Source organism: Berghia stephanieae, chromosome 2 (genome assembly GCF_034508935.2).
Source record: "Berghia stephanieae isolate SIO BIC M18660-M18661 chromosome 2, UCSD_Bste_1.3, whole genome shotgun sequence".
NCBI classification, from domain to species: Eukaryota; Metazoa; Mollusca; class Gastropoda; order Nudibranchia; family Aeolidiidae; genus Berghia; species Berghia stephanieae.
Genome location: NC_088361.1, coordinates 9,299,064 through 9,307,234, shown reverse-complemented (window position 1 = coordinate 9,307,234; position 8,171 = coordinate 9,299,064). Strand labels below are relative to the sequence as shown.

The following is an 8,171-nucleotide window of genomic DNA, read 5'->3' as shown; positions in this document are numbered from 1 at the left end:
CTACCAAATTGTACTTTTAATTAGTTGAGCGTTATAAGAGTCATGCCCCCTGAGAGTTTGATAAAAGCAACATTTAAGGAAATAAAATTAGTCTGACAAACACATGAAAACTGTTATAAATTATTATTAGTCAAATAAATGTAATTTAAACCAGTTAATTTCCGTCTCTGGAATGATAAGTATTTAAATATTTCGCCAGAAAACTCGTCCTTCAAATATCGATCGATTGACATGACCCTCTTCTTGGCAAAAGATCTCAAACCTTGGCCCTCGCAAGTTTTTTGGTCAATTTTTGAAATATGTACGTGTCTTTCCAGAGACAACAGCTAACTGGTGAAAGAAGACTTTGTATCTACCTTACTTTACATTATCCAACGTGACCTCTATTACAGGGAATGAGATTAGCGGAAGAGTAGCGCCCCTTGATTGGACGTCACCCATAGTCTGTGACGTCACCGGCGGAAAAGTTATTAGAGAGAGAACGTCATGTTGGTTGTGCGCATGCGTCTCTCGTCTTCGACAGACGCATGCGCACTACCAACATGACGTTCTCTCTCTAATAATTTTTCCGCCGGTGACGTCACAGACTATGGGTGACGTCCAATCAAGGGACGCTACTCTTCCGCTAATCTCATTCCCTATTGAAAATATCAATGTGACAAATTAGGGAGCAGGCACTGGTGTAAGATAAAGATCTGGAAAAGTGTGTGAAATAGTGCCAGACAAAGCAAGGATTGGATTTATTTTTTTGTTTCTTGCTTTTTCTGGCACTGTTTCACTCCAACTATATGAGATTTTTAATTTTATATTATCAATGTTAGTATGGAACCTTTCGTGGTATAAAAAGCCAAAAAACTGAATATATGGCGCTGTGAACAGTTTAAGCCTGTATATTAAATCAATTTGTTTTCTTTCTTTATTTTTTTAAGGATTTAGCAAAATAGTATTAATGATTTTGATTTTATAATAGGATTCAATAGTCTGACGTCACGTCCGGCCAGCAACGAGTAGTTTGGTTCTAAACAAAGAAAATCGGTACTTTTTATTCTTCATGCTAGCTAGAACTTTTTCCCATGTCATGTAATCAGAATTAATAAAAGTCAAAACATGATCACATTTATAATGTTTTTCTCCTTTGGATACACTGTTATGCTCGTTGAAAAGGTATTTCATAAGGGCGTCCGCCATTGTTCCGATAGTTTAGAATCAGTTACTAAGTTACTATGCGTCATTACGAGGGAAGTGACGTCACGACTGTTGAAGCCTATTATATCACTAACAAATAACGAAATAGAAAAACGACGGTAGAATGATTGACAACCAACTGACACACTGTCACCATGTTGACGAAAAAAAAATGTTCATCGTCTATAACATAAAAATGAATGAATTTTATATTATGTGCGGCTATGTGGCCTTGTGGTATAACACTCGCTTTCGTATCGGAAGGTCCCGGAGTTCGAGCCCCGCTCGGCGCATAGTTTAGTCCTTAAAAAAAGACTCTTTACTCACATTGTTTCACCGTACTCAGGTGTAAAATGAGTAGCTGGTCGTCAACAGCGTTGTCTCTGTCGAAAAAAATGTAATTTCGCCTAACAGGCGCCATGTTTCATTCTACAAGTTACGTGTTGCTGTTGGTCAGGGACCCCTTGTAAAGCGCTTTGAGCAAATTTAGTGGATATTGCTCTATATAAAAGCTCTAGTGTTTTAATTCGTTTTTATATAATCTGAACTTAATTTTGGATTCAAGCGTTTGGGGGAGGGGGGAGGGGGGTCAGGGAAGTTCTCTTCAACCTCATGATATGCAGGGTTACAATGTTATCAAATATGTGTCTCACAGTCTCAAAACGGTATTATGTCGGGATGAATCAGACCCATTAACTTGAATTTACAAAGTTGATTAATTGAAAAAACGTTTAGTTCTCAGTGGAATATTTAAAAAAAAAGAAAAAGAAAAAGAAAAAGTCACTATAACTAGTTTTATAAATCCAATAATTTGCCCTCATCATTGTCCAAAAATGTTTCAAAGTCCTTAATTAATATGCGTGGTTCTAAGAAACTAAACTATCCTTTTCAATAAGATTTATAGAGTCAAAGACGCAAATGCAGTTCTGTAGCTGGAGCCAAAAAATTCGTAATATTACGAAATTGTCGTAGTACTAGACATGTCTGAATTAAGAATGAGCATGACCTATAGATAGAATGCGCTTGGCCAAGGAGTTCACAACATTGCCATCCGGAAGTATAACGGATCAACACACAAACTCTGTGTAACCATGAACTTTTATAGTCTGGTTAATACAGTTTAATGAGAACAACTCACAAACGCGGATGGCAAAAACAATAACAAAGGCCTGATTGACGTCATCTTCGAACTATCTTTCTTACATTCCCAAGTGCTTGAGGTCATTGGACACATTGCAAAGTGTGCTCAAAATGACCCACATAGTGAAAAGTGTTCACAGTTTGAGAAATGTCCAACGTTACAATTGGCCATTTTGCTCAGCATGACTCATGGGCATGTTTACAACTTTCATAAGCAAAGCAGCGTGTTTAGATACATTGAGAAATGTCCAATCGTTGTACAGCAACAAATCATGTGATCGATGACTAGGTTGGACGAAAACATGAATATAGATCGCTCCCATTGGAATGATACAAAAATAACGAGCTTTGAGCTTCTTGGGATGTAAGAATTTGAATTCATTCTCCAACAGAAATAAATGAAATTAAACCTACGTTTCATATCTCTGGCTATTGAAGGAACGAAATTAATAGGATTCAATAGTCGTACCGTCACTTCCTTCCTAATGACGTATGGTAACTTAGCAACACTGGCTCTAAACTATCGGAACAATGGCGGACGCCCGTATGAAATATTTCCCCGGCGAGCTTAAATGCGTATCCAGAGGAAAAAACCCCATCAATTTGATCATGTTTTGACTTTTACACATTCTGATCACAAGGCATATGAAAAAGGAATGAAAAGTTCTAGCCAGCATGAAGAATAAAAAGTAATGATTTTCTTTGTTTAGAACCAAGATGGCCGTCGTTGCCGGGCGCGTGACATCAGACTACTGAATCCAATTGACGTCACTCATCTCTTTATCATTGTTTCTTTTCTTTTTTTGCCAGCCAAATTTATAAGTAGTTCTCACTAAATTGTATTAATCAGACCATAGATATAATGAAGTTGACGTCACACACGTCTTTGTTATTGTTTTTTTTTGCCATCCACGATTAGGAGTAATTCTCACTAAACTGTATTAACCAGACTATAAACGATCAAGGTTACACATAGTTTTGTGTGTTGGTCCGTTATACTTCCGGATGGCAATGTTGTGAACTTATTAGCCAAGTGCATACTATCTATGAGGGCTTACGGTTACACATTGTTTTGTGTGATGGTCCGACATATTCAGCTGGCGAAATGTTGTTAGATTTTTTTTTTTTTGGACAAGCGCAAAGCATCAATTAACGTTTAAGGTTGCACACAGTTTGTTTTGTTAGTTTTTTTGTTTGTTTGTTTTTTTTTTTGTTGTTTTTTTGTTGATACGTTATAGATAATGTGCGATTGGCTAAGAAACTCACAACATTGCCATCCGGAAGTATAACGGACCAACACACAAAACTATGCGTAACCTTGAACATTTATAGTCTGGTTAATACAATTTAATGATAATTACTAACAATCATGGATGGCAAAAATAAATAACAAAGGCGTCATCTGTCTTCTATCTACATCCTGCTGGCGAATGTTGTGAGTTTTGTTGGGTTTTTTTAACTAAACGCAAAGCATCAATAAATTAAATATTCTGCTCCTGGTTTACCCCGACATAAAACCGCTGTGAGACGGCGCAACACAAAGTAACTTATTGCCTTCAAGAATTGCATTTTGTATTTCAATCAGTAATATCAACAATTTAATAATATATCACATAACGATTTGCAATAACAAAGTGTACCTCATTAATTCCAAAACATCACACAAAGCCTAATAAAGGATAATATGATGATATTATACAGTCCACGTAATAATAATATGAGCTCGCATTCAAGAATTTGCATAAATTAGCTTTGATGAATAAGATTGGAAACTTGAATTTGCCTTAAGAATACACGTGAATCCTGGGAGCAAGATTGCATCCTTTACATGGATAATTAGAATCATTTGTCATCATCATCATCATCATCATCATCATCATCATCATCATCATCATCATCATCATCATCGTCATTATAATCAATATCATCGGTGTCATCATCCATCATCGTTACCATCATCGCGTAGTAATACAGCTATCCGACAACCTTACAACAAGATTACACGGTTCCTTACTCAACCGCGCTCTGCCGTTGTCTTGGAGAGCAGCGTTGGATGGTCTGTTTGACTGAAGATGTTCTTGCGACGAGGGATCATACGGAATCCTATCCAGTCGAAGGAGCTTTTTGAAAGCTGTTCTAAATTCCCGATTGAAATACGCGTATATGATAGGATTTAGGCACGAATTGAAATATCCTATCCAAAATAAAGTCGAGCCTACAATAGGAGGATACGGGCATGCTTTGCCGCACATTGTCGTTATAAAGTACCAGGAAAAGAATGGTAAAAAGCACAGAATGAAAGCGCCCATTATAATTCCCAGGGTCTTGGCAGCTTTGTGTTCTCGTTTCATCCGACGACGGACAGATTTTTGAGCGTCCTTTTCTGGAGAAGTCCCGTTGGACAACCTCGCGTTGCAGTACTGAGAATAGACAGCTGAAGATTGAATCATCTTTTCTTGTTTTCGAGCTTCGTTGAAAACTCTCGCGTACACAAATACCATTATAGTGCAGGGAATCCAAAACGACACACTAGATGAGACTCCGGCATATGCTTTGTTGACGATAAACGGGCAAGAATTCGGGTCATCTATCAGAGCTTGCATATTTTCCTTTGTGGTGTAGAGTTGTGAATATACTGGTATATATGAAATGAGGAAGCAAGCAACCCAAGAACATAACAACATCATCAATGTACGTTTCCGAGTCATTTTTCTCTCGTATTGTAATGGGTGAATTATGGCTATATATCGATCCATGCTAATGCAGCAAAGATGTAGAATGGACGCGGTGCTAAATAAAACATCATTTGCATTAAAAATATCACACATAATCCTTCCGAATACCCATTTTCCTGTGATTTCTTTACTGGCGTTGAACGGCATAACAAGGATTGCCACTAACAAATCTGCAAATGCCAGGGAAACGATAAAAAAGTTTGTAATCACGCGCAATCTCTCAAATTTCAGAACACTTCCAATCACCAATAAATTTCCGAATATCGCTCCAATGATAATGAAACTCATAACCAAACCTCGAATAACAAGCGCTAATCCAGAAAGCGGATTGATTTCTTGCTCTTCTTGATTGAAAATCGGTGTGTTCGACATATTATTCCCGTCAATGATTGTAATATTTCCCTCAGAATAGTGTGCCATGACGGTATCGAAGGCCGAAGTAGGTAAAAAGTCTAGATTATCTGAATTCCTCAAGTGAGACAGGATAATTCCCAGCGTCACCGGACACAACATCCGTCCATCGGAAACGTCTTTGATAAAATGAGCAGTCTTGAAAGTCGACTTGCTTAGATAGGATTCTACCCTTACTATTTTATCAGCCGTGGACGTCCCACGTGAGTCATCCGAGAGCACCATTGAAATTCATTAAAAAGAAAGAGAAGGTAAAAGGGTCTACAAAATGTGTTAGTCACTATATCGTACATACGTCAGTCTTCATTCATTAATGAAAAACCATTTACTTATAGATCGTCCTTCGTCTTTTATCCAACGTTCGCCTTCTTGACAAGCGAGTAACACAGCGTACTCTGGTGACAAATACAAGTCGTTAATTAAATCCCAACTGAGAAACTGGAATCTGGAAGGCGGAGAAGACAATAAATTACTGAAGAAAAAGTGGAATCCGTTCTGTTTCAAGACCAAGCAAATGAGACTTGGAGCATGTAGCAAATTAGATAGAAACAGTAGTAGTAGTCCTTACCAATAGATTAGTTGTGGAAAACAAATTTATCCCATGCTCTTCTTTCCCTATTATTGATTTCTTTACGGATCATCGGGCAAACAACACTGTCCATGAACAAATAAATACATAGAAATCGGATCAGATTGGTTTGGGAATAAATTATATATGATCACTCGTAAATCGACACCTCAAACAGTGCTGATAAAGCCGAAACACGATCATTATAATCCATATTAAATTTGTTTTCGTGAACTAAGTGAATTGCTTATTCGCACCTCTCAAATTATTCCTTTTTACATTCACTACAAGGCATAAATAATATACGGTCTCGCGGTAATTACCAAGCGATACATTTTGTGCCAGGGTTATTCAGCTGTTGATGAATGTCCAATTCCAAGGGTTATTGTTTATCCAATGTTCCACACTGATCTCATTCATTTTGCTTGATTTGAATTATTTCCACTTTCTTATCGCCCCACAATAATTGTCTCCCCTTTGCGTCTGATTAGGTAAAAGACAATTTACTACTTTTCTCATTCCTCACTTAATTCCCTGTGTTAACAACATCGCTAATGAAGTGGCATTTTTTTTGGTACTTTCTATATATGTTTATACAAATATATTTAACTCCAGAAAAGATTGCCAAAAGTTTTCAGCACCTTTAGGTAGAGGAACGAGCGAAATGAGAAATAATTTGGCGAGTAGTTGTGACCAGACGAGGCATGTTTATGCTCGATACTCTCATGCCGCTGGCCGTTGGTGCCAACTCTTTCATCGCCATCGACATCACCACTCACTTGCCACCTCCACCAATACGGCCACCATCGAGTACGCACCGCGAACGGGATGGGAATCTGAAGAAATGAGAGAAGAGAGAGAGAGAGAGAGAGAGAGAGAGAGAGAGAGGAGGAGAGGAGAGAGAGAGAGAGAGAGAGAGAGCAGGGAATATCGAGGAGTGAGGTGATGAGAGTGAAGGATATTGATTGCGCCTCGATCGAAAACAAACAACAAGGAAATTCAGCCCCGCTAGCAACAATGATATTTTAGTTTGTAATTATGAGTTCAGTGGAGCTACAACACGATTAGGTCACATCAGGTCCCGGATAAAATGATGACATTTACCAAAAGAAGAAAAAAAGAAGAGATAATTGAAAGACTTTTTTTATGATGCACTCAGTGTAGATAGTATGCGCTTGGCTAAGAAGCTTACAACATTGCCACCCGGAAGTGCAATGGATCAACACACAAAGCTATGTGTAACCTTGAACGTTTATAGCCTGGCTAATACAGTTAAGTGAGAATTACTAATAAACAATGGATGGTAAAAAGCAATAACAAAGACTCGAATGACGTCAATTTTATTCTATCTATTAGAACGGTTTCGTGGTGAAGTTGAGTCCTCGAAAAAGGCTCTTTGCTGACAAATGCTCATCGCAATAAGATGTAAAATGAATGTAACAGTATTGAGGTTTGTCGGGAAAATAAACGACTTTAATAGCGCCTTACTGGCGTCATGTCCTGTATTTCATGTTAAGTTGGCTTGTGACTCCAAGAAACGCACTTGGAACACATTTAGCGACTATTGTGCTATGTAAGCAATTATGTATTTTAAAAATATTATTAAAGTTTAATCAAAAGTTTTAAATATAAAAAGAGAGAATAATTTAAGAAAGAAAAAGTCGATACGAGTAGAAATATTCCTTGGGGTCTTGTCCAGTCATCAATATATGACCTCATCTGAATATGACACATTTGCATGGCTAGTCTTTACCAGGTAACTGTCCCGTTCTCTGGAACATCATGTATTTGAAAATTTGGCCTGAAAACTCGTCATTAAAATATCGATCGTTTAAAATGACCCTCACCTTGGCAAAAAGTTTCAAACCTCGGACAAAATAATGAGACACTTTTGTTGCTTAATACTTTGTATTTTTAAAATTCCGACTGCAAAAAGGAAATATCGAAAGAATGTCATTTTGCGTATAATCTAGTCTCTAAATATCGCACTTTTGCTGGACAGTCGGGCGTTTAACCCATTTAACAGTTTTATATTAGAATCGATAGCGCAACACTAAAAACCAGTAAATATACACAGCAATTTTTAACATCAAATTACATCAGAAACGTATAGATAGTATGGGCTTGACTAA

At 37.5% G+C, this 8,171-nt stretch overlaps 1 pseudogene; it reads right to left on the bottom strand.

The window, feature by feature from the left end:
* Window positions 1–618: 618 nt before the first annotated feature.
* LOC144964273 (octopamine receptor beta-2R pseudogene) lies at window positions 619–6,731 on the bottom strand (annotated as a pseudogene).
* Between the last annotated feature and the right edge of the window lie 1,440 nt (window positions 6,732–8,171).